At 41.5% G+C, this 25,631-nt stretch overlaps 1 long non-coding RNA gene and 1 other non-coding gene across 3 annotated transcripts in view; one reads left to right on the forward strand and one right to left on the reverse strand.

Moving 5' to 3' along the window:
- Positions 1 to 21: 21 nt before the first annotated feature.
- Positions 22 to 95, reverse strand: TRNAI-AAU (transfer RNA isoleucine (anticodon AAU)). The gene has a single exon. It is a non-coding gene; the product is annotated as a tRNA-Ile (tRNA).
- A 1,181-nt stretch (positions 96 to 1,276) lies between these two features.
- LOC139672843 (uncharacterized) overlaps positions 1,277 to 25,631 on the forward strand; it is a 29,525-nt gene continuing 5,170 nt past the window's right edge. Inside the window, exons 1-7 of one of the 2 annotated variants that reach the window (XR_011697989.1) lie at positions 1,277 to 1,361; positions 5,717 to 5,824; positions 7,893 to 7,994; positions 8,099 to 8,164; positions 10,487 to 13,937; positions 15,513 to 18,416; positions 19,153 to 25,533. This is a non-coding gene — a long non-coding RNA (uncharacterized lncRNA). The remainder of the gene's footprint in view (positions 1,362 to 5,716; positions 5,825 to 7,892; positions 7,995 to 8,098; positions 8,165 to 10,486; positions 13,938 to 15,512; positions 18,417 to 19,152; positions 25,534 to 25,631) is intronic. The other variant, XR_011697990.1, reaches the window with a different exon arrangement.

Below are 25,631 nucleotides of genomic sequence, written 5' to 3' on the forward strand. Positions count from 1 at the left end.
AAGGGGAAAAAAGACACCCCTTGGCCCGTACGGGGATCGAACCCGCGACCTTGGCGTTATTAGCACCACGCTCTAACCAACTGAGCTAACCGGCCACCTGACAGCAGCGTCGGCTCCTTAGTACATAAGGGCATGCTCGCCCTACTGTTCCCATCCCGACATAGCAGACAAGGAACCTCCTCGCTCCCGGGAGCGCCGGAGCGGGGCCGCCACAGGTGGGACACCTGCTGAACTCCGGCCAAACCACAAAGCACTGAGCATTGCCCACAGAGATGCAGCGCCTGAGGTAACAACGGTAACAGGCGATCTGGGGCAGCTTCGCCTCTCAAGTCTATAGGCTAACACTTTCCACGTTTTCTAGGATATGATTCCAGCTTCATTTAACTAAAATGGACGGTTTTTAAAAACTCATTTATTGTTCTGTTTAACGCACTCTTAGAATCTTAGTTTGCATGGAGAAACGACTTACCTGTTCCTAGTATTTTGGTTTTTACTACACAAGCAGCATTTAAGACAACTTTTCTGCTCAGCCTTGAAGCCCACGCTGGAACACGCGCTGTCCATTTAGCGAGGGGCGGGACACAGGGCGGGGACGGCACAGCACCCCAAAATGCAGGGGTTTTTTGAGGCTGGCTCACTCCAGCTCAGTGAGGAGAGCACGGACATTGGTCTCTCCCCGGGCTCCTCTCCCGAGCTGGGAGAGGGAGCGGCTGTGCGGCTGCTCCCGCTCCCGGTCCCGCTCCGCAGTGACGCGCGGGATCCGCCAGGGATCAGCCCATCCCCGGGCATTGCCCGGGCGCTGTGTGACCCATAAAAGCCTGATCGTCGAAACTTTACACTAGTTATACATTTTAACAAACACAGGTATGGGCGTTCACTGGTTACAAATTACAAAACTTATCTCTATTAATTAGTACTCAAAGCCTTATTTGCTGGTTACATCTCTCTTCTCGTGCTCATCAGTCCGCTGTCCGTCCTTCCACCTGAGTCGGGGCCTGTTTTGAATACGTGGTCAGTGGGTTGCCACCCCGCGCTGACGGAATTGCCTCTCCCCCGGTTACTGCTCAGTCCCGCTGACTTCGCTCCCGGTGGGTGTGGCCCAGACAGCCCATTCCCGTCGGGACCGTTCCCCCTTTCCCTGCAAACACCAGACTAATCCAAGGATAACGCGCGCAGTTCCCGCTCGCCCGGCGGGCGGCGCGCTGGGGCCGCACTGCGCCTGCGCGCCCTGACGTGCCGTGTGCAGCGGGGCCAGCGCGTGCGCGGTTGCCGGGGCGACGGGAACACAACATGGCGGCGAGAGGGCAGCGCCGGGAGCGGGGCCGGAGGGCCCGCCCGCCCTGGGACCTGCGGGATGCGCGGTAAGACCGTGCTGGGGAAAGCCGGGGCCCCTTCCCGAGGGATAGCTGGGGCCAGGGGTCACCGAGGGGGCAGCACTCGCGGGGAGCAGCCGCGCTAAGGGGGCCGTAGTTGCTGCTGCAGTCCCTGGGAACGCCGTCCCCGCAGCGCCTGGATCCCACTTGCTAACGCTGCTGTCTCTGTGTCCCGCGACACGAATAGATCTGTGTCCCACTCCTGTAAAGCATCACCCTGTCTATCTGCTGGTCTCTCCAAGTGCTTTCTCGGGAATTGCCCCGTTTTGCTTGTTGTGCTTGCCGTTCCTTCCATCGCTCCGCATCCTTCACATCATCCCGTGTCACACCCTGCGCATCTGGCGTGGCTCGGAATGCAGTAATTAATTACCTGCCATGGCTGAAGCTCAACTTCTTGCTGCTTTCTTAATTTCTTTGGCTGCTTCTCTCTTCCCAGGAGCATTAATGTCATGTTTAAACATCGTGGCTTTTTCTTCCTCAGTATCTAGGCATCTTTGTAACCAAGTGTTTGCTTTAGATTTTTATAATATCCTGTTTTGACTGCTGTAGTGCTGTCTTTTCTATGATTTTGCCTTGGATTCTTTAATTCGAAATTCTGATTAATCTTCCATGCTCTCTAGTTACAGAGATCAGGTGTTGTCTTTGAATTCCATCACTCGCCCATAATTTTAGTTCAGACTGTTCCTTATTTCCCGGGTTCTGTAGCCTCTTGCACATCAAACTGTTATTCTGTTGATGATTCATGGCCACTTTTTTGGTGTTAGGTGAGTTCATATTGCTACGGCCTTTCCTTCCTACCCTTTATTTCCCTTTGCACTAACGATTCTAAGCCTGAACCTCTGTGTGTGCTGACACGGGGAAGAGGGAAGGGAAAGGGTGGGTGATACCTCTTGTTACAGGTGCCATGAAACAACTGCCAGCTGGTGATTCGCTCTCCTTCATTCAGTGTTTTGTGCAAGTGTAATTAAAACACTTCCTCTGATTTCATCCTAAGAGCTTTTGGTCTTAGAACAGTCATAAAATTTTTAACCTGTCAGTCTTCATTTTTGAGGTCCACAAATTCAGGTAATTTAACTGGTAATAAATTTTAGGTTGCAGCTGTATTAAGTTTCATAGTTCAAAATTGCCAGCCTGTGACCTGGCTGTTCTTCTTCAGGGTGTGTTTGAAGTCTGTATTTGGTGGAGGTGTTTTTGCTCCTGGTCACTCTCAAAATTTCAGGATGGTGCTGAAGGGGATTTTTAGGAATCTCCATAAGCCTTGGCTTGTGGATGCAAAATCAAATTTTGTAACAAATTGTTAGTACATTTGAAGTCTAAATTTTATTTTATCTTATTCTGTATAAACGCCTAGGCTGTTACTCTTACAATGCCTGATTTACCTCCAGCTGCTGATTAAACAATAACTCATCACGTGATTGTTCTCATTTTCTCTCCAGGAGAAAATCCTCATTTCAGTGACCTGTTTTGTTCAGGGCTTACACATTGACTTTGTGCTTCAAAGAGACATTTCAAATAATGCAATTTTCATTCCTGATTCTACACTTTATTCAATTAATTGAAAGTACTCAGGTCTTTGCTGTCATTCTTTTCACTGGATGTCATTCTTTTCTCTCTTAAATTGAATGCTCAGTTGTTTGTTATGTGTGGGGTGTTGCTTTGTCTCATAAAACAATTATGATAACAAGCTTTACACACTTACAAAAACATCTTCAGGGCTGTAAGAATATTTTAAAATAGGTAAAGCATTAACTCTTCTTACATATTTAGAACCCTTAAATTTAAAATTAAAAAAGATCAGATTGCTTTGAGCCCTCCCCTGCCATCTGGGCTTGTCTTGTAGGAGTAACATACATGTATAGAAGAAAATATGAACAAAACCAAATTATATAAACATATACTATGTGATTTCTTTATATTATTAAGATATTTTCAGTAAATTTGTACAATGCTGCTTTCCCTGCCTAAGTACTTTGGCTCATTAACACCTGTGGCTGGTATGTCATAAATATTTCTTATTTTCAGATCATATGATTATTTTCTTTTAATCAATTACTGGTACTTAAAATAAAAATGTGGGATTGCCATTTATTAGAATAAAAGAGGTGGTCAGCAAGTAGTTAAGTTGTTTTGTGTGTGCCTGGGCTGTGTTTTGGCTCAGGGCTGGCCCTGATGTTCTGTGAACAAGGGATGTTGTCAGGTTGTTTCTGATTGGAGAGTAGAAGTTGGTACCAAAAAAAGTCCGTTGCCTTTTTCTTTGGAGTTCTGTAAGAGTGGGATTTAAGTATTCTGAATTTACCATCTCCATCTTATATTCAGCAGTTCAGATAGGAAATTAAATCCTGAGGTGGGGGTAGGAGGCACAGTGCAATGTGTGATTTTTGTGACAGGGCCAGGGATTTCCTCAGTCACGTTAGTGAAGGCTGAGGAGCAGCTGATTGACCAGTTACCAAATAACAGCCCCAGGAACTCAACAATCCCATGAGGTCCTCCCTGTTTTGGAGTCTGTCAGAAACTGCCTCCTTTAGCCACAATGATTTTCAAATTCTGTTTCTGCATTTAAAATAATTCTGCATGTAAATTGTCTGTCTAGAGTGCATTAGAAGGTGATTGATATTAAATTGCTCTGTGTTTTCCAGTTTTTCCAATTTAGATGGCCTCATTAGTTAGTTTATGATGCAGCATGATGGACACTGATCAGAAAACCAAAGCAGCAGATGAAAAAAATGAGAAGAGCAAGGGACAATTTCACAGAAGTGCTGCTACTGTATGGGAGAGAGAAGTCCACAAGGGGAAGGTTTCTGCTAATTAAAATACAAGCATTTGGCTCACAAGGAAAGGAAACACTTTGTTCTTGTTTTATTGCATTTTGGGGGTGTTTTTAGCAGAAATGTGAGAGCTGGGGAGAACAAAAGAGATGAAGACAACACAAACTGGTTGTTAGTTGGGAGACAGTGTTTGAAGCTCCTGCCTAAGGAACTTTCCCTCTGCAATGTTTCTTGGCAGGCTTTCTCCACTGTGGGGTGTGTTTATACTTGTAAATTAAACATATCTGGAAACCTTGGGCACAACTGGCATGAAATGGCCTCCATCTCTGTTGCAAATTCTCTTATCTTCCAAAACAAGGCAGCAGGACAGAAACTGCTTCAGAACTGCCCTTAGAAGGAGTCCCCACACCAGGCAGGGAAGGTGCCCCAGAGAGTGTTGGTTCCAGCAGGACAAATCCCTGCCAGGGACTGTTGTCACAGTAACTAATACAGGCAGCAACATTGAAGTTACTGCTGTCGAAACAGCCCAGGACACCCACAGTTATTCTGACATAAAGGCTGAATATGATAAAAGAAGTTTCCTGCCCTGCCCCCCTCAAAATGCCTGGGTTTGGATCTCTCTTGAATAATAATACCATGTCAAAAGCAACAGCAGCATAAAGCTAACCAGAATTAGGTTTTGCTCAGATGAAATTACTGAAAAAATTATCAAGGACAGAATCTGTAGATGCTAAAAATAAAAGGAAATAGGAGGATGAAGTGGGTGAAGGTAACCAGGCACTGGGATTGGTAAGGAACAGTTAATCACAAAGCTGAAGGAGAATAAAGGAGGAAAGAAAAGAAATGTCAGTTCTGATAGAAGACTAAAAAATTAATATCAGTAAAGATTTCTTCATAATCCTTGTGTTATCTGCTTCATCTCTTAAAGTTCTGCAGAATTAGAATGGACTGAGTTTTCACATCCTTGTGTTTGGAGCACTTCTTTGTCAAAGCCAAGCATTAATTTAGTGCAAAACTCATATCTCAATTTAATATCATATCTAAATTTAAAGTCAGAAAGTGTTTTGCCTAAAAAGAAAAGCAAAATCAGAAGGAAACACTCCCCTCCCCCCAAAAAAGAAACCCAAACGCCACCAAATAATCCCCATGTTGGAACAATGATTCTGTGATCCTCTTGCTTTCCAAGATAATTCTGTTTTCAGTAATGTGTAAAAAAGGGTTTGGGTTGGGTTATTTTTTGTGAAAGAAGGAAAGAATAAATTCAAATATAAGCTGCTAATGTGCTGCAGCAGAGAAGAGGTAGGAAGGGCTGTGCAGAGGCATCAGGTCTCTGAGCAAGAAGGTTCATTGTCTAAGAATTACTGTATTTTACTTTCAGGAAAACACATTTCTGTAATATGGGCATCAAAACTTCATTTGCTGTTTTTCATTATATTTTCTCTCAAATAACATGTGTTATAAAAAAAGTCCCTTTTATTTAAGTTTTCCATTAGTCAGCATTTAACAAATCAATGAAGAATTTTTATACAGTCTTATAACAATTTCAAACACAGAGAAACAGTGTATTTGTGTTTTTAGGACACCAGTTGGTAAGACAGGAGAGGGAGCATTTCCTGATGTCCTGAAGACTCTGTCTAGGGATGGAAAGTACTGTGCATGTAAACACCTGATGCAACATTTGGAAAGGTATGCATAATTAATCATAGAAATTCTACAGAAAATCTTATTTAAATTCAGTGGGGAAATACAAAATTAAGAGAAAGTGAAGTTTTTTGAATGCACATGTATTAAAAAGATTTGCATGTGGTACAGAAAGGAAACTCCACTGCTGATTATGCAGGGCCTTCCTGTTTGGCACTGGGGGGTTATTTTCTTTCCTTGCCTTCTCTAACTGATGTCATTCCTGTATGAAATGCTGCCTGGCCACTGGGTCGAGGGTAAAACAAGATGAATGAAAACTACCCGGTTGGTTTCTGCCTTGCCAAGTGCACTGAAGGTACTTGTGCTGTTTTCTTTTTAACTGTAAATAATAATTGGAGGAGGAAATATGTCAGTCCTCTCACTGGATAATACTTTTCCCAGTCTTACTTTACTGTTTTAATGAAGGTTAAAACCACTGTATTTGTCCTTAGTCCGTGTGTGGTATTATTTCTGCTTCATATTTATATTTAATTTCATCCATCAGATGTTACATGGTCACAAAATAGGTGCTTTTTATTAGCTAGGAAAAGAGAGGAGAGGGCTGTGTGGAAGGAGACATAGACTTGACATTCTCCTCCAAGTATCGAAGTGCCAACCAGTGCCTCTTGGGTTACTGACTCTGTATTCTCAGTTAAATGTACTGAGTTCTCAGTGAAATCACAGAACCATAGATCCAATTGGGTTGGAAAAGACCTCCAAGATCATCAAGTCCAACCCTTGGTCCACCTCCAGTCCCTTTACCAGATCATGGCACTCAGTGCCACGTCCAATCTCAGTTTAAAAACCTCCAGGGATGGTGAATCCACCCCCTCTCTGGGCAGCCCATTCCAATGTCTGATTACTCTCTCTGGAAAGAATTTTTTTTTGATCTCCAACTTCAATTTCCCCTGGTAGAGCTTGAGCCTGTGCCCCCTTGTCCTATTGCTGAGTGCCTGGGAGAAGAGACCAACCCCCACCTGGCTAGAACTTCCCTTCAGGTAGTTATAGATCACTGGGAATGACTCATTTGTACAAAGTAAAATGGGACATTCTGCTCTTAGGGGAGGTTTCACAATGTAACTCAGAGCTTCAATGATTGTAGTTTGAAAAAGAAAAAGGAGGACTCCAATATCTTCAAGTAATGTGTCTTCTGGTTCTCTGTTGTTAGAGCTGTGTAGGTCCATTTATACGTTACCCACAATTGACAAAATTGTCCAGTTTATGATCACAACAGCACTGACACTCTGTCCTTACCTGTGTCACAGACACATGCACACAGCTCAGTGTGGGGCTCCTCAGGCAGGCTCCTTCATGTAGCAGGTTAAAAACATCTTCCAGGCCTTTAGCCCTTTGATAAACTGACTGACAGATTCTTTTGGTGAATTCTTTTACTACCAGATAATGATGTTTTAAGCAGAACCTGCCCATGAAAGGTATTTATCCTCATTTCAAAGTGAAAAGTATTGTTTTGGTGTTTTGCTTTGTCTGACTGTGAAAAGCCGTGTGTGTCCTGCACTGATACATTCAATAGTGGGCAAAGCTCTTTATTTCCTGCTTCCTCCACAGAGCTTCTGTAACATGAGGGTTTTTGTTTGTTTATTAAAGTCTATGAGGGAAAAAAAATAATTACACAGTAGTTGAGTAGTGTTTATTTTTCATGTAAGAGGTTACCATCAAAACGTCTTTGTAAATGTTAAATTTGGCAAAGCATCAGGCTGAGCAATGTTTGGAATGTGCTGCACCAGCACAGAGCAAACAGTGTCATACACACTATTGTGCAACACAGAATTCCTGCCAGGTGGATCCTTGGCATGGGAACGGGTGTTGGAGCACAACACATTATTACTTTTCTTGTTTGGGTAAGTCCAGCTGCTCCAGGCTGCAAGAAGGAATAAAACCATTTACTAATTACCAATTTGCTGAGTAAAGAAACAGCAGGCAAACCATTTATCAGGTCCTGCATTGGAAAGTTCAGTGACAGAGTGGAGTAGGTGCTGACAGTCTCATGGCAGGGAACCCAGACAATTATAATCCTGTCCCTGATTCCAAGTGAGTCTTTTTCTTTTCTTTTCAGTTCAACTTTAGTATGAAACAAGGGAATAATCTGAGAGAAATGCTAGTACTGAGGAACCTGAGTCCATATCCTACTATCTTTATGCTTACATGAAGTCATTTTGTAAGTATGATGCATTCATTTCTTTCTTGTTTATTCCTTTATTTGAACAACTTTTGGGTGTAGAGACAACCTATAGACACTTAACCAGCTTTTTATTTCAACAGAATGAAAAAACCAACGCATTTCTCAAATTCTGGCCTACATCCCTGCCTTTCTTAAGGAGGTCTAATGTAAGTCTCCCTTTGTCTCTTTTGCAGCAAACCAAAAATATTTCAACATCAATATTAAAATTACAGACTAAATACATGTTAAGTGTAGTTAAATTGTCTCATAATATGTACTACTTGCTGGTGTTTTTATCCCTTGTCCCATATCCAATTTAGTACTTTTACTACCCATCATGGCTGCTGGGACAGCACTGTGGTTAGGCACACTCAGAGCTTCTCTGCTGGAATAGACTCTGGTACTTCAAAGATCGTGGTTTGAATTGCCAGTTTGAACTTGGGATCGAGGCAAACTATTTGGTGGTACCATTCCATGGGCAACTTCACAGACACCCTTGTGCAAGTAGTAGAAGTTTGGGTCTCAGAATGAGGCAGCAGCTGAGCTGTGCATTTGGAGAGAGATCAGTCAGTGATGAGGTTGGGTTCCTTATCCTCATGAGGCCCTTCAGTGTCCTCTGGGGACACGTTCTGTCTGACAGTGATCACGTTTTATGGCAGCACTTACTCCATTGCTGTGCAACAGCAGACACGTTATTCAAATACTTGACACAAAACTTGTTGACTGCTCTAAAATATTCTTTATTGCCCTTCAGGCTGTTTATTCCTCTGCTCAAGGCTCGGGTACTGCACTGTTAGTGACTGGCCTGTTTCCTACAAACACGTGGGAAGCTGGTAATCGTGTCAGCAGCTTGTCTTTTCTGGAACTCTCAGCACTCACGGGGCTCCTGCTCTGTCTGAGCTGAACTGCAGACTGTACCTCCACCTTTTACTGTCCAGGTTAACACAGCATTGCAGGGGAGATGAACTGTAATGCAACTATCTTACAAGAAAAACTGAAGACCTGAAGATGTCTGCCTCTGCAGGGCAGTGAGATGGAAAATAAAGTGTCAGATGTATTATATTGTGATTAGAACTAAAATTGCTGTTACCAGCAAAACAGGGATATCCAGTCAGATACTCGTTTCCATGCAATAGAACACTACTGGTGATCTAACTAGAAAGTTTCATATATGAGCTGTAATGGCTTTCCTCTCTTTTATTGTAAGATTGTATCAGTTAATTTACTGGAAAGTTCTTGATACTGAACAGTGTGATATGCCCAGAAAACAAGCCTTCAAAAATCTTCATGTAGTAATTCAGGTAACGTTTGCAGTGGACACTTCAGAGAGCATAAACTAAAACTATGATACCTCACACTTAAGTTTAAAAACTTAAAGACCATATCCATTAGAGACATTATCCATTAGGGACAGTACCCATTAAAAATTAAAATCTCTATTTTAATTCTGGTTAAACTAAGTACTTTTTTCTGTGCTGTGTACAAATCAACATGTAAGTTTAATTTCTAGGTTAAAGTCTCCTGATTGTTTCTGCAGTGATAAAACTGCTGGTTCTCTTTCACTGACATGTGAATTTATGGACATGGATATTTATGAGCTGATAAAAGATATGTAGCATATGCTCAAGAAGCAACAAATTCTCCTTGTGTAGATCACAAAGTGAAATTAATGATTTTTCACTTGATTGTTCACTGTTGCAGATTATAAAGCTCATGGGGCAATTCTGTGCTGTCCTGCTTTGCCCTACAGCTCTTGTCAGTGGGATATACCCACTTGTTTAAGGCATGGGTGCAGGTTTCCCCTGAGTCAGGTCCAGGACCATTTGTTCTACAGTCAAACAACCTTGACTGCAAAAGAGAAAATAATTACTTTATGTAGCAAATAATAAAACTTAAAATAGGTTCCTGTGGGTCCCTTCCAGCTTGACACATTCTGTGATTTGTTAGGTCAGGATTGCAATGAGGTAATAAAATTATTCTTATGTATTTCAAAACTGTTGAACCCATCAATAATGATTTTCAGTTTCTATATTTAGTAAAAATGCCTTTTACCAAGTTTTCTTTATAAAATAACATTGTTCCCTGACACCTCCTTTATTTAGAAGTTCTGGAGCTGTTTGTTGAAACAGGTTGGAGACCATAAAGCTGATTTAAAAGCAGATCTTGTGTAAACACTAAAGGAGTTGGGTACAGCCAATGAAGGGGCATGCACTTACAATTCATTTTTAAAAGAGGATTTTTTTAAATGAATAATTAAGAATTTGTAATGTTGTAACAGTTGAGAGATTCATTTAAATAACTTGGCATGCAACTGTCACTCAGTGCAATAGAACAGACTTGCTCTGAACTTGATATTGGTGACATTGAGCGTTCAGATCTCTGACAAAAGGAGTAACTCTGTTTCTGACCTAGATACGTGTGTGAGATACAGTTGTTTGAAGTAGACATTTCGTGGTTGCTGGTTTTAATAAGACATTTTGTTTTTCCAGGATAAACTTGTTAAGAAGTCAGAATAGAATCATAGAATCGACTGGGTTGGAAAAGACCTCCGAGATCATCGAGTTCAACCCTTGGTCCAACTCCAGTCCATTTACTAGATCATGGCACTTAGTGCCACGTCCAATCTCAGTTTAAAAATCTCCAGGGATGGTGAATCCACCACCTCTCTGGGCAGCCCATTCCAATGCCTGATTACTCTCTCTGCAAAGAATTTTTTTCTGATCTCCAGCTTAAATTTCCCCTGGCAGAGCTTGAGCCCGTGCCCCCTTATCCTATTGCTGAGTGCCTGGGAGAAGAGACCAACCCCCACCTGGCTAGAACTGCCCTTCAGGTAGTTCTAGACAGTGATTAGGTCACCTCTGAGTCTCCTCTTCTCCAGGCTAAACAACCCCAGCTCCCTCAGCCTCTCCCCATAGGGCTTGTGCTCCAGTCCCTTCACCAGCCTTGTTGCTCTTCTCTGGACTCGCTCCAGCACCTCAATATCCTTTCTGAACTGAGGGGCCCAGAACTGAACACAGTACTCAAGGTGTGGCCTCACCAACGCAGAGTACAGGGGAAGGATCACTTCCCTGGTCCTGCTGGCCACGCTATTTTTGATACAGGACAGGATCCCATTGGCCTTCATGGCCACCTGGGCCAAGAATAATTGCATATAGGAGAGAGTCCTTGTTGATAGTAAGTTAGGTCAGTTTATTAAAAACAGTCCTGCATCTTCTTCCAGGAAAGATACCGGACTTCAGTTATGAAAAATCAGAATTTTTAAATTTGTCCTTTAACTGCCCTTTTTTTTTTTACAACAAAGTATTTACATTCAGTTGGTTACATTTCTCAGTATTTCTTTCCTTTTCACGGGAAAAATCCTGCTATATCAAGCATTGTATTCAGATGGAAATTAGAATCATAGTTTCAGTATGTGGGGTTTTTAATTTTAAAATACAGTTTTTATCAAAGTCAAGTTTTGCATAAGATGATTATTTCCTACCACTTAGTTTCAATAACCTCCTGTTCTATGGCATGTTGAATCAGTTCAAAATGAAATTGTGTTCAACAGTGAATAATCTGAAATGCTGCAGATTAGGAGTTATCTGAACATTAATCCAGGTCTACCCGAACTTCTATAAATTGCTGATTCTTCTTTATGCTCCAAGTTTTGTGCCTGGACTGTGTTTCCCATGGTAGTGCCTTTTTTTCATCTTGTATGAGGTGATGGCACCTGGCATGGAACCTGTCAAATCACAGACTAAAACAAGAAAATGATCAGCAGGTTCTGATGGAGATATATATAATAAGTACCAAAAAAAATTTTGTTATTTTGAAGTATGTAAACATTTAATTCGTCTCAAGCATAATGCATTTTTCAGAAATTAATTTTGGAGTTAAACATAGCAACACCACAGTGTCCTATGGGGCAGAAATAGTTTTTGTTTTCTCCCCAAACAACTCTAGTCGTGGCTTGTTGCAAAGCCAAGAAATGTAACAAGGCGTGTCAGTCATTTCAAACAGTAAATATGACAGAGTGTCCAGGTATGTAATTAAACTGGAAAATTAATCTTGTTCTGAGCCAGAACACTTATTGACTGAGGATCTCTATGTAATGATGGCAAGTAGAAGGGGTTCCTTTGGAATTTTCAGCAGTGTGATTTGAAGGAGTGCATCACTAATTTGTAGGACAATTAAGTTGTTCATTAGCCATGCTCTGTCACAAAACCATTTTCAAGTAGTTACATTTCAGAGGATTTGTAGGCTCCTGTAAATTTCTACAGTGCATAGTAATGCCAACGCTGCTCATTTCCTGACTGCTCTGTGTTTTGCAAAATCAAGTTTAATTTAGGTACAAAACAATTTAAAAAAACTTTCCGTTAGAAAAATTGAAAGGCAAGTGTGGTTTGTACAATACTTTGTAATAAATTAAAACTTGAAGCAGGGCTTGACTGAAAATTAATTTTTAATTCAATAAGGTACATGGAGACACTTATGTAATTAGGAGAACAGTCCACTGTAATGCTAATAATGTGGAAAGTTGATACTTTTTTTTCCTTAATAAGCCAAGAGATCCACGTTGCCTCAGTGAAGACAAGGCTATTTGTTTTTACAAGAAGTCGTAATTTTCTTGCTGTTAATTCATAGTGGAATCACAAGTCATTTAATAATTGAAAATCAGTTTTGTCCTTTGTTTAATCAAGAACAGTTTGGTCATTCCAAGCAGTGTCAAAAGTCTGGCTGAGAGAGAGGTGGGGAGGATGAAATGAGAGAGGCCTCAGTTGCCACTGCCTGACCATTCACTCCCCTTACTGCCACAGAAGGTTCCTCTAATGGTAAATCTGGAAGCAGAGCAGCCTCTGCTCCAGTATTCACTGGTGACCTGTAATGAAAAAGCAGTTGGGCATGACGTTTTTATAAAGGCCTGATTTCTTAAATACTAATAATAATCCAAATTGATTTGAGTAGCAGCATTTTATAAAATTTTTTCTACTATAAGTGACAAAAATCCTGACATTGAAGGCACCATTTATCTCTACGGGGGCACCACTACTACAATTCCCAATGTAAATGGTGCTCTGTTCCAACTGCTTCGTGATCTAATCCTGCTCAGTGGATTATGTGGCTGCCTGGAGGAGCCCTGTAATCAGTTGGGAACACAAGGCCCGCTGTCCTCAATGAGTTACTGTCCTGATAATCTCCCTCCTCCTCCCCGGCCAATTACTCATACACTGTCAGCAGGCAGATCAGTACCTGCTTTGTTTTTCAAAAATGTGATCATTTCTGCCTCCCTTGATAGCAGTGCAGCGTTACATAAAGGCATTACAGCAAGATTAAAAGGCCTTTGGAGCCTATAAAAGAAAAAAGCTGAGCAGTTACTGAATGGCTCTGAAAAATAGATAAATTTTATAACTGTAATTATTGCCTAACAGCAACAGCAAGCTGAACTACACTGGTTAACCTTTAATTTGCAATTCAAATGTGAATCACAGTCATTTAAGCATTATGGTAACTTGAGGTGATTGATATGAATCTTGAACCTTAAGGACAATTACTTTGTGTAGAGAGGAAATTAGCTGTTCAGAAGTGAAATATTGCACTTCTGATGGAACTTGGGGGAACAGATACTGCAATAAATACATGCAGTAAAAGCCAAGGCAGCTTACAGACTATTGACAGTTGTTAGCTGAGCTATTCTGGTGCACACTGAAATCGAAATTATGCCTGAAGTTGAGTGGAAAATGGATTACAAAGCTAGCAAAAAAATGACAGAAATAGTGTAATCAAAAAAGGTGGTATCAGTGCATCTGTGGAAGCTGAAGAGTAGGGTTTTTGTATTCTGTTCTTCACTAAAAAGGACTTGTACAACTTGAAATTTTGTTGTAGGAAGGAGACAGCCATTACCTGAGAAAAATTAACAACAACATGTACCAGCAATGCAAATCTCGATTGCGTACACAGGTAAGAGAGCTGGTTCAGCAGCAACTGTACAGCAAATGCAGCAGACAGCTATTTCAGGGTCATCCCTAAGCAGAGACATAGAACTGTCTGGGCCAGCAGCAGCCTCATGCAAGGGGAGAAAAGGCCTTGCCCAGATGCATCTTTGCCTGCAGCAGAGCCCTGGGGGGCAGCAGAGCTCTGGGGGGGCAGCAGAGCCCTGGGGGGCAGCAGAGCCCTGGGGAGCAGCAGAGCCTGGGGGGTGGCAGAGCCTGGGGGGCGGCAGAGCTCTGGGGGGCAGCAGAGCCTGGGGGGCGGCAGAGCTCTGGGGAGCAGCAGAGCCCTGAGGGGGAAGCAGAGCTCTGGGGGGGCAGCAGAGCCTGGGGGGCAGCAGAGCCCTGGGGGGGCAGCAGAGCCCTGGGGGGGAAGCAGAGCTCTGGGGGGGCAGCAGAGCTCTGGGGGTCAGCAGAGCTCTGGGGGGGCAGCAGATCCCTGGGGGGCAGCAGAGCTCTGGGGGTCAGCAGAGCCTGGGGGGCAGCAGAGCCCTGGGGGGCAGCAGAGCCCTGGGGAGCAGCAGAGCTCTGGGGGGGGGCAGCAGAGCTCTGGGGGGGGGCAGCAGAGCTCTGGGGGGGGGCAGCAGAGCCCTGGGGGGGGCAGCAGAGCTCAGGTGGGCAGCAGAGCCCAGGGGGGCAGCAGAGCCCAGGGGGGGCAGCAGGCAGCCCGAGCTGCTGCCAGCACCCCAGAGGAGCTCTGGGCCCTGCAGCAGAGCCCTCCTGGGAGAGGTGGCCTTTGCCATCCTCAGGCAGCCCTGGTGGGAGCAGAGCACAGTCTGGCCTCCCTTTCCTGGACTTGCCTCTTCCCCATTCCAATACCTGTTGCTGTTGTCTCACCATGGTCGCAAAATAAAACTTTTTTACTATGCTGTTAATAACTTTGAAAAAAGTGTTAATTTCTGTAAGATTCTTAAGATTTTTTTCCCAAATAATTGGAAGCATTGATAATGTTTTGTCTTTTTACTAAATGCTTCTCTCTGGTGTTTTTATCTTAGTATAGAAATAGGATATTTCAGAGAGATGTGAAATCAGAAAACATAATAATAAATGAAATTAATTTATGTGAGGATATTTAACTAAAAATGAAGTATATCAGTATTTTTCTCTTTACTCTCAGAAGGTAATGTTTCTTCACTAATAAAGGTACAGTTTAAAAATACACATAGACACCTACCTCTAATACTGTATTCCTGATCTGGGGGAATAAACCAGCAAGCTGGTTACTGGCTAAAACCTGAAATAACTCAGGTGCATTACAGGTGTTCCCTCCAATCTAAAAACCTGTTCTTTATTCTCTGCTAATGTGTATTTTCCTTTCTGAGTTATCCTAGAAACAAGCAATAGGGCTCAGTTCTGCAGCTCTTTCCGCATTTAATTCCTGCATTTAGTGGAAGTCACACAAAAGGGAGCAGAAGATACTGGCTTTCAGAATATTTCTTCTTTGGAGTAATTTCTCCTGGCAGTTGCAGAAGGTTATTTTGCTGTTTGAAAAGCAAGGATTTTTAAATTCAGTTTATGAAATTTTATTTTTTATTTTTCTTTTAAGGCACAGAAGTTTATGGGAGAAGCCAAAGCCACCTATTATATCACTGCTAAACAGAAGAACTCTAATAACTTAATCCAGATGTCCTATTTAGCAGCCTTCTCTTCAGTAATAGTCCATATGCTCTTCAATTAACTCTTGGGTCTTAATGATGTTCAGAATGGTATATGCACATACAATGGAACACAGATTGTCTTCAAGCCTGCAGCTACTTGTATGTAAATGCAGTTTTACTGTCACAGTACTCCTGTGTTTTGGAAAGTTTCTTCTTAAAGTAATCTACAATTTCTTTTATGATGACCACTTCACACATTGAAGGAAAATCTTTGAGTGAATATTTCACTGGTTGTATTTTGTTGAAGGCCCTTATTTATTTTTGCAGTAGCATACCTTGAAATTCAGAGATTTGGAATCTCGTAGGAGTCTGTTCTCAGCAGGCACACCTGGAATGCACCTCCCCACTCTGTACTGAGCACCTGAACTCTGTGGGTACACACTTGGGATGGGGAGTGCTGGCTGTGTTTTCATGAAATCACAGGGTAGAGTGTTCAGTGGAGGGTTTTGCTTATCATTAATCAAGTTAAAGGTAAATAACTTAAATTAGGAGCACGTGGTAATACGATCTTCATTTCCATGGATTTGTGGAAGAAGCTTCTATGGTTAATCCGAGGGTTCAGGAGGCCGTAAATCCGGCCTGGCTTGGCACTCTCTTCACCCTGGGGCAGGTTAGTGATAAAGCAGTTGCATGTTCAAGAAAACATATTATAACCATTTTATTTGCAAAGAAAATAACATTTTTGAACTTTTTTTCCCCCTCAATGGCTTCATATTTAGTAAAATTGGATTTTCTCTGCTTTTCTCTGTGGAATATGGGTCATTTCCTCTCATGAGCATCACTAACTATCCTCAGTCCAGTTAATGCACTTGATGGTGAAATATTTCCCTCTTTTTTGACTTACTAGTAATTTTTGCAAAAACAGAGGATATTAGAGAGTGCAATCCCTCTGACTTAGGACTTTGATTTACAGTATAGTGTTTAAGACACTTGTGCTGCTCAAGACCTTTTGTGCTGGAATATTTTGAAATTGGATTCTGATGAAGGAAGAGTTAGGAACACCCAGATTATTAAAGTCCTTTAAGCCTTTTGGTGAGGATGAAAGTATAACTCAAAAGATTTGTCCCTGGTCTTCAAGTAAAAAGGAAAAATAACCACCATGAGCATTTCTCCAATATCTTTGTGCCTTAGCAACAGCAGCAGTTCTTTATTCTCCTCCCACACTGCTGTCTCTAATATGCAACCAGGAGTGATAACATTTGCTTTGCTTCTTTCCTCCTCCTCCTCCACATGGCAAGTGCAGCTGCTGCCACCACCATCACATTAAATGACAACCATTATGCTTTGCCTGCTGACTTGTAGAAACAGTTCTCCTTGGGCCAGAAAACTGTTAATAGGAAAGTCCCAAATGGGCAGTACTCTTGCACAGTCAATTGGGACCAAAAGCTTAAAAAATGCTACAGTCTTTCATTTCAGTTTGATTTAGGTGGGCTTTGGCAGGAAAATTACACACTGCAAACTTGAAGTTTTCTTAGGGAAAAACCCCTCCCCTTAAAGATATTTCCCTGTAATTTTAGCTTAATGTAACAAATTTCACTCTTTGCAACCAGTGCACATTTTCAGAGACCTTATAGGTGTGCTCAGAGAGAAATGAGGGATGTTTATTTGGCAATGCCAAATTAAGAGATGCAGACTTGCCAAGCTAAAGGATGTTATGGACAGGATTGTTTCTTTTTCAGTGCATCTTGCCGTTGTTGCTGTTCAATGTTTGCAGAAGCCTCTATGCTTTGCATGACTTTTAGTCTCTTACTGAGCCATGCTGATCTTTCAGATCTTGGACTCCCTCTTTCTGTTCTCATAAATCATGATTCCTGCATTGCACTTTTCTGTGATGTGCACAGTTGTTTGTTCACTATGTTACAGTGTTACATTCGGAGACAGCACTTTTTTTAGCTCACACAGAAGCCACTCCCAGCTGCCTGTCTGACACAGCTCTACAGTGTGAGTCAGATCTGTTCTGCCCTTCCTCTGCTCAAAGCTTTATGAAGACAGAGCAGTGTGTGCAGCCAGCTGTTTGATTGAATCTGCAAACAGCTAAAAAGTTCACCCTGTCTATAAAGAGGGCTGAGTGTTTTGCTTTCAGGAGTCATGTGATGCTCCTGAAGTGTTTCTTAAATTATAAGCCCAAGGGAAAAAGTAACATGCAGGAAACAAATGTCAGTGGACCTGACTAAAGTCAGGTTGCTCAGTTATGATAACAGTGTTTTCAAGGACTCTGTACAAGTTTTATATTAACTGAGGATCACGCTCAGGAATGCAGTTCAAATTCCCATCTTTCCAGTTGCAAAGAACCTGTTTGTTAGGATTGGAGTGTTATAAATATACATTTCTATATACAGACACAGCAAGAGGGACTGTTTGACTCTTGCTGTCTTAAAAATGAGGAAAACCCATTGTCTTCTGGGATCTGCCACTTTACTGGAAGCAAACACAATCCCAGATTCACTGCCCTTCACCAAGAAGGATGTTCTCTTCACATATTTTACCCCCCACTAGTGAGGAGAGTGCAGCTACAGGTTTCTGTTGAAAAGCCCAAACTACTCTTTCCATCCAAACCTGCAGTTGTATTGTGCTGCTGCTCATGTGTTATCCTTCAGTTGTTGGCAGATGTTATCTTCCTTTTTTAATCAAACTGGCAGCTATGCAACTAAATTAGTTTAACTGTGTCTTCTTGAGGGCTAATACTGTCTCTTACCTTGCAGTTTTCCTGGATCTGATGAGCTGGACCAAATTTAAAAACTCTATGACATTACAGGCTCTCCTGCTAACACAGCTCTCAAGAAGTTCAAGCAGTAAGTGTGCACTCCCATAGTTACTAATCTCACTGTTTAAATATCCACAATAGAATTGTGCATTTCTGAGCAATTTCTGCTCTGGGAATTCCATTCTGACCCAAGAGCAGTGTCCTCTATTCCAGAGACAGACACCCATTCATGGTCCTTGGAGGCAGAGCAGAGGAAACCTGAGCCCATGTCAGTCTTATTTGCCCTTTTATTTCCAGAGTGTCTTTAAGGCCAATAATGTAACTTCTTAGGAAAGAAAACATTTTTTCCCAAGTACTACTTATTTGTCCCTAAGAAATGATTATGTAAATCTGATGAATTCTTTCTTTTCAGTAAATTATAATCCTCTCTAAATATGCATGAATAATTGTTTTTCTCAACTTGCTTAAGACAGGTCAAGAATTTCAAGTCTTGATTTCCCCTTTAAAAAAAGGAAAACCTCCTCTTGTGCACAAATTGCCCACCAAAAGTTTCTCTCTCTGCAAAGATAAAACCTGACCCGTTAGACAACTGCTGTGCATCCAGCAGTCCAGCACCCCTATTCCCAAGAACTCAGTTCAATCTTGAAGGCTAAAATCAAAAAGTAGGGGGAGTGTGACCTGGACTGAAATGAAATTTGCTTCCAGGTCGAGTTCTTGGCTTGCAATACAAAGACCTTAAGTCAACATAATTCTTTGCATTGAGTCCAGACCTCACCCAAAGCACAACTGGTGTTTTTCTCTTCTTTTTCCCCAAAACTTTTTAGGGCAGCTGATACACAAGCTTTGACCATGCACGAAAAATGAAGATCAGGAATACATACATTAGGGCAAGTACCTCAGTATTGGTGCCAAACTCCACAGGCAAGTCCAAGACAGGTAGTATTTAAGTGGAAGAATTGTCAGCCCATTTAGAGAAAGTAATTTGTAGCACTGAGCTTGTTAGCTAGAAACAAATGTTTTACTTAAGCTGATTACGTGGGTTTATTCCGTCTGCCTAAACACAGATCTTTATTTGGTCTGATGCAGTTCCCCCTCCCCCAAATCCCTGACATACACGAGTTAGAATTTAGAAGCTCTGATACCTCATAATCCCTTCACTAGACTTTTGTCAGAGTTGCTGTTACTTAAAGGGTCAGCTCCACCTTTATTTTTAAGTATCACTAACCTTTGCTGTCTGCCTCTGGGTTAAAGAGTTTTCCAGATGAAGTTGTGCCAGACAGAAAGTGTGCTATTGCCTTTTCAGGGCTTCAGTCTACATTTTGAGAAAATAAGAATATAAAATTTTTAAACTTAATTATCCTGTATTTAGATGATATCTGCGAAAATCCTAAACTTGTTTTTAACACAAAATAAAGGATTAAAATCTGATAAAAAATTTGTTTCTATATCAGCTATGTGAAAAATACTCAACATAGTCACCCTTAAGGGTTTGCTATATTGACAAGGTGAGATGGAGGCTGGTACTGCATCAAAAACTTTCAAATCCAGGTTTTGCTCAAAAAAAACTTTGCTCCATTAGCAAAGAAGGCTTTGAAATTATTTTCTGCTGTGCATTCCATCTCCTTCCATAGGAGGAGCCACTTTTTCCACCAGTTTAGTTCTGGAGTTATCAGTGTAGGCTTTGTAAGAAGTTCCACTAGGAAAGAGTGCAAGAAACATCAATTGAGGCAAGTAATCTTTATAAAAGAGCAAGCTGAAATAGTATCTTGCCAAGTTATTTTTTTCTGATTATCTGGATGTTTTTAGCAAGAAACTGAATCTTGTTTATTTATTTTTAAAGCATTCTCTTAGGGAAGTCCAAGGAAAAAAAACAAAACAAACGGGATCTCCTCTTGGATTATTACCAAAATTGAATTTTTCTGCAGTAGCCAAATTGCCTTCCTGTCCTACTCCTACACTGCAGTTTTCCAGGCCCCTGAGGAAAGCAGTTTTCCCTTGTATTCCAGCCTGTTAGATGTGTTGGATCACACACTGAGGTGTAGGCTCTCACTTGCCCATTCAAGCGTATTTCAAACTTCTGTTGCTTTCTCAACAGTCTGAGAAACAGAAGGCACTTAAATCTTCCTGAAACGTTTCCACTTGCCTGCCTTGGAAGGGAGAGGAGTGAGGGAAAGCACTGCTGTGCAGTGAAGAGACTCAGTCAGATCTAACAGGAACAGCAGTGCCTGATTTTGGGTTGCTCTGACGATTTGTGGGAAAACCCCACCAGGTTTGAGAGCTGCTTTCCTATAATTTTGGGACTCTGTTCCTGAAGTGGGTCAATATTTAATTAAGGCATTGTTCTGGTCGAGCACAGAGAGCATTCTGCATTTAACTTCCTAAGAATTTGTTCCTTTTAGAACCTGGTGGAGGAGGAGGTTGGTTAAAAATAACATGAAAGGATTCTTTGAGCTCAAGTATTAGGAATGGAATGTTATCTACAGAATTTAAGTTTCCAAATTATATTACAAGTGACAGCTAACTGCTGCATTTTTTTTTAACTTTTGTATTTGGTCAGCTCTGGAAATTATTCTCCTGCTACATTCAGCAACTTCCATCTCAAGTTTTACTGAGAATATTCAGATTGTGCAATCATATGTGATACTTGATTTTGATGCAGTTTCTGTAACCATTGGATATTTTTACATAACCATAATCTAGCTAAAGACTAAACTAACTTTTTATCTGATTCAAAAGCAAGTAAAATTTAGTCATAGTTTGCTTCAAGCCATTGATCTTAACATTAATCAAAAGTGTTAATAGGGACTGATATTGCAGTTGCTTAAAAGTGCAATGAAGACAAGTAGCTTATTGTACTTCAGAAATTTTGCACACGGACCATCAGTAGCAATTTAACAGAATGTGAGTTTCCTATTGTTGTAAGAGTTAAAGGGCAACATCCTTATCTTACTTGTAAAGAATCCTTATTCCAGCTTGATACCATTGATTTTAACTCCTGAGATCTGAAAATTTGCATTAATTAATTTGCAATACTTAAATTTGGTGATGTGTTACAGAACTGTTTTGTTATTTAGAAAACAAAAGAGTGTGCAAGTCATACTCAGTTGGGGAGTTAAAAATCTTCTGCCTACAAAGTGTTTATGCAGGACAGGTTTGGCAAGTAACTTTTTTTGGGTTTTCAACAGTTATTGAAGTATTCTGCTCATAATTGGTAAGGGATCAGCATTTTTTTCCATAACCAAACACTGGGGTTGGTGCTGCTGTTCAAAGCTCAGCCATGAGCAGGAGGCACGGGGTGTGTTGTGGGAGGCACCAGGAAAAGACTGGGGAGCACCTCATGTCCAAGGCACTAAGCCAACCCTTAGGCATCAGTTTGAGATTGGTGCTCCAAACCCAAACTATTTATTCTAAGCAGTCAAGATGCAGCTCAAACAATGCATTAAAATGTAGGTTAACATAAAGGCCTTGTAAAAATGTGAGTCATCTTGACTAAACGTTATGCCCATTATGCTCTCAGCTCTCCTTCTGGGACTCTGCATTTGTGAAAATAATGATTCTTCTCACTCAGTTTGAGGTCTTCCAGTAGGTGGTGGTTTTATTGTGGTTTGTTGGTTGGTTGCTTTTTTAAGAGGCATTTCAATACTGTTGTGACGGGATGAGATCCTATTCCTTGTTCTGCCATTCAGGTTCTGGGCAGCTTTGCAAATGCCCAAATTCTGCACTGTAGCTTTTCAGTGTGGGGGAGCTCATGAGACTCAAGTTCTTTATGAAACCTTTTGACATCTACTGCTTAAAAGCACTTGTTTATGTTTATCCTCATGGTTTGAAGAAAGCATTATTTTCACATACTGTGCTGAGGATCAATGTGACATTTACTAGCAGATTCTTTAAAATGTGAAATTATTCACAGGGTAAATGTGGTGCATACTGTGGGATTAAGGTTTTGGTATTGATTGAAATTTGACTATCCAAGTTGAATATTGTGCACCTGCAGCATGTACCTTTGTTCAATGTATTCTGTTTGTTCATGGCAAACTTTCAGAATCTCCATAGCAAGAAGGGAAAAACACCCCAGTGATGGCAAGAATTCTTGTAAAACAAGGCTCTCCAGGAAACCTGTGCTGTGCTGCTTGTCCTCGGTGTGCCAGGGGAGCAGCAGATTGCCCTTACTAGGACTGAACAAATACATAAGCCCAGTTTTAGTGGAGGAAATGCTCTGCACCAGCAGAGTGACACCACCATAGCAAAGGGGGAACTGAACAGCAGAACACAGTGGTACAGAAAACTGCTCTTCCTCATTTTATGGAAACTCGTGCTGGATGGATGCTGCTTTCCTCCAGTTCCAAGCAGAGAATGTGCTCCTGACTAGGACACGCCAAAGTGCAGGGAGGGAAATGAAACCACAGTGACTGGCTGAGCCTTCCAGTTCATCATCTCCCAACTTCATCCTGTTTTCCTGTTATAGCATCTCATACTGACAGAGCAGAGAACTTCAACAATAAGGCAATCCAGTATTAGTTTGAATACCTACCTCGGGTTTATAGAACTATAGAATCGATTGGGTTGGAAAAGACCTCCAAGATCATCAAGTCCAACCCTTGGTCCAACCCCACATCCAATCTCAGTTTAAAAATCTCCAGGGATGGTGAATCCACCACCTCTCTGGGCAGCCCATTCCAATGCCTGATTACTCTCTCTGCAAAGAATTTTTTTCTGATCTCCAACTTAAATTTCCCCTGGCAGAGCTTGAGCCCGTGCCCCCTTGTCCTATTGCTGAGTGCCTGGGAGAAGAGACCAGCCCCCACCTGGCTATGACTTCCCTTCAGGTAGTTCTAGACTGATTAGGTCACCCCTGAGCCTCCTCTTCTCCAGGCTAAACAACCCCAGCTCCCTCAGCCTCTCCCCACAGGACTTGTGCTCAAGTCCCTTCACCAGCCTTGTTGCTCTTCTCTGGACCCGCTCCAGCCCCTCAATATCTTTGCTGAACTGAGGGGCCCAGAAATGAACACAACACTCAAGGTGTGGCCTCACCAGTGCTGAGTACATGGGAAGGATGTATATATTAAATATATAAATATACATATTAAAAAAAATATATATAAAACTAGCATAGACACATATAAATATATATGAAGGTGTAATGCTACACTTAGGAAATGGAATTAAGGACTGCAAGTCCATAGGCAACACAGTGTAACAGTAGCCTCAGACTTCTTACCTTTGGAACTCTGAGCAGAAGGTGCCATGAGCTTTTCCAGTGTTTTTTTCCAGGGACAAAGATGGTGAGTTGCTTAGTGCTGATATATTTGGAGTTGAGCATAGTGTGCAGCAGTAAAAATGATGGTCTAAAAATAGGTAACTTAGTGGATCCAAGGGAGCTTGCTCTCCACTGTTGTTAATTCCTGACAAAAAAAGAGGACAAATCCTGCTACCCACATTTGACAGATTGTTCCCACTCAGGGCTCTCTCACCTAGCCGTAGGTCAAAGCTCAGATTATCAGAATTATGTTCCTGATAGAGATATATTAATTGTATTAGTAGCTTCCTGTAATCTTTTTCTGGAAGCCTCAAACCACAGATGCTAACGTTTAAGTATTTCAACTAAAAAATACAAAATTCCCTCAAATTGTGTTTGCACAGTTTGGTACCGTCCTGATTTCAGAAGTGTTATTGCCACTGTTTGCTTCCATAATTAATGTATCATATACCAGAGAAAACAGGAAGTCAGAATTTTTGGTAAGTTTTAACCTGAAGAGAAAAGGCTGCCACAGTAACACCTTGTGTGTTATCACATACTCTGTATCTGGTGCTGTCAGGCTGTTATCATGAAAATGGCAATTTCACATTCAGCAGGTCATTCTTGCTATGAAAATTGCAAAACTGAAATGAAGGATCATGTTGGAATTTTTCTTCATTTCTTTTATGCTTTTAGTTGGCTCTTACAGAGTTTGGCACATACACTGCTTCAAGTTATTTATTTCATAACAAGTCCTTTGCCATTAAACCTCTGGAGACGATTTACACTTCTCTGGCTGGTGGATAAACAGGCAAATGTGAGTTTCCCCTCCTGTTTTATAGGTATAGTACACCCAACTTTAAACTGCAAACTGGCAAATATTGTTCCTACCCTCAATCTTCCTACATTTCCATACTGAGGTTGTGTTCCACTCACTTTTATTTTTTTATTAAGAGCTGTATCTACAGTAGAACTCTTAAGTCCTTTCCAGGTAAGTTATTAGTATCCTATTTCTTCCTAAAAGAATTTTTTGCATATGATATGGAGTGTCATATGGGCAGTTCAAGCTTCTAAAGCATTGCCCAAACAGTGAAGAAGAGGCTGAAAAAAGAAAACACACACACACATTCCTTGTGTGCTGCTGAACTAGGATTTGTGGCAGGGACAACACAGATGGGAGTAGCTGCTCTTGTTACCCTGATGTTGGATTCTGCAGTTCTTTCCATACTGCTTTTGTATTTTGCCAGCTGAAGGAAAAAAGTCTTTTAAAGTTATTGCATATTTTTATATGTTTCATTTTGACTCAGACTGTGTGAAGCACATACATAAAAGAAGTCTACAGGGAGTTTTCAGTGATGAGGTTTATCTATTTTCACAGGTAAACCCACAATGTTAATAAAACAAAACTTCTGAACAGTAATCCTGCTCTCAGTTTCAGTATGTTCCCCATCCCTCCCTCGTATTTCAGAAGAACACAAATAGGTAAGAATTGTAAAGTACAGCTCCAGCTTGAATAAAGTAGGCAACCAATTCCTGGCTTGTATCTGGCAGTTGCCGACATTGCTCCTGCATTGCAAGAGTAAGACTTAGTGATAAGGAGATACTGCAGTTGCTTCTACTGAAATTTTCATTAATTTTCTGGGGGAAAAAAATCACTTCTCATGCCAGAAACTGTCTAAAGCTTACTTGTAATTTAAAAAAAATCTACCAGGCTTTACTGTTGGAGAGCAGGAAGGATATTTGCATGTGCCTCAGATGCAGCTCATCACCTTCGGGCAAGTTCAGTGTCCCAGACCAGCAGAGTCCATTCCACTCTGCCTGCAGGATTCCACAACTCTCAGTTGTGAACATTGCTACATAGGATAAAGGGAAGGATGTGATGGATACTTCTGTTTTCCAGGGCTTGACCTGGAGCAACATCTTTTGGGGGAGAAAGGGTGTAATCTTTGCAATAACTACTGGAAATAATGTAAGTGTTGTGTTGCTGACTGATTAAAACTGACCAGTGTTCAGACAAGCAGCGTTAACCTCTGCAAATCCATGGATATGTCTGTCCCTGTCACACTT

The sequence above is a fragment of the Pithys albifrons genome, chromosome 6, assembly GCF_047495875.1.
Source record: "Pithys albifrons albifrons isolate INPA30051 chromosome 6, PitAlb_v1, whole genome shotgun sequence".
In the NCBI taxonomy this organism is placed as follows: Eukaryota; Metazoa; Chordata; class Aves; order Passeriformes; family Thamnophilidae; genus Pithys; species Pithys albifrons.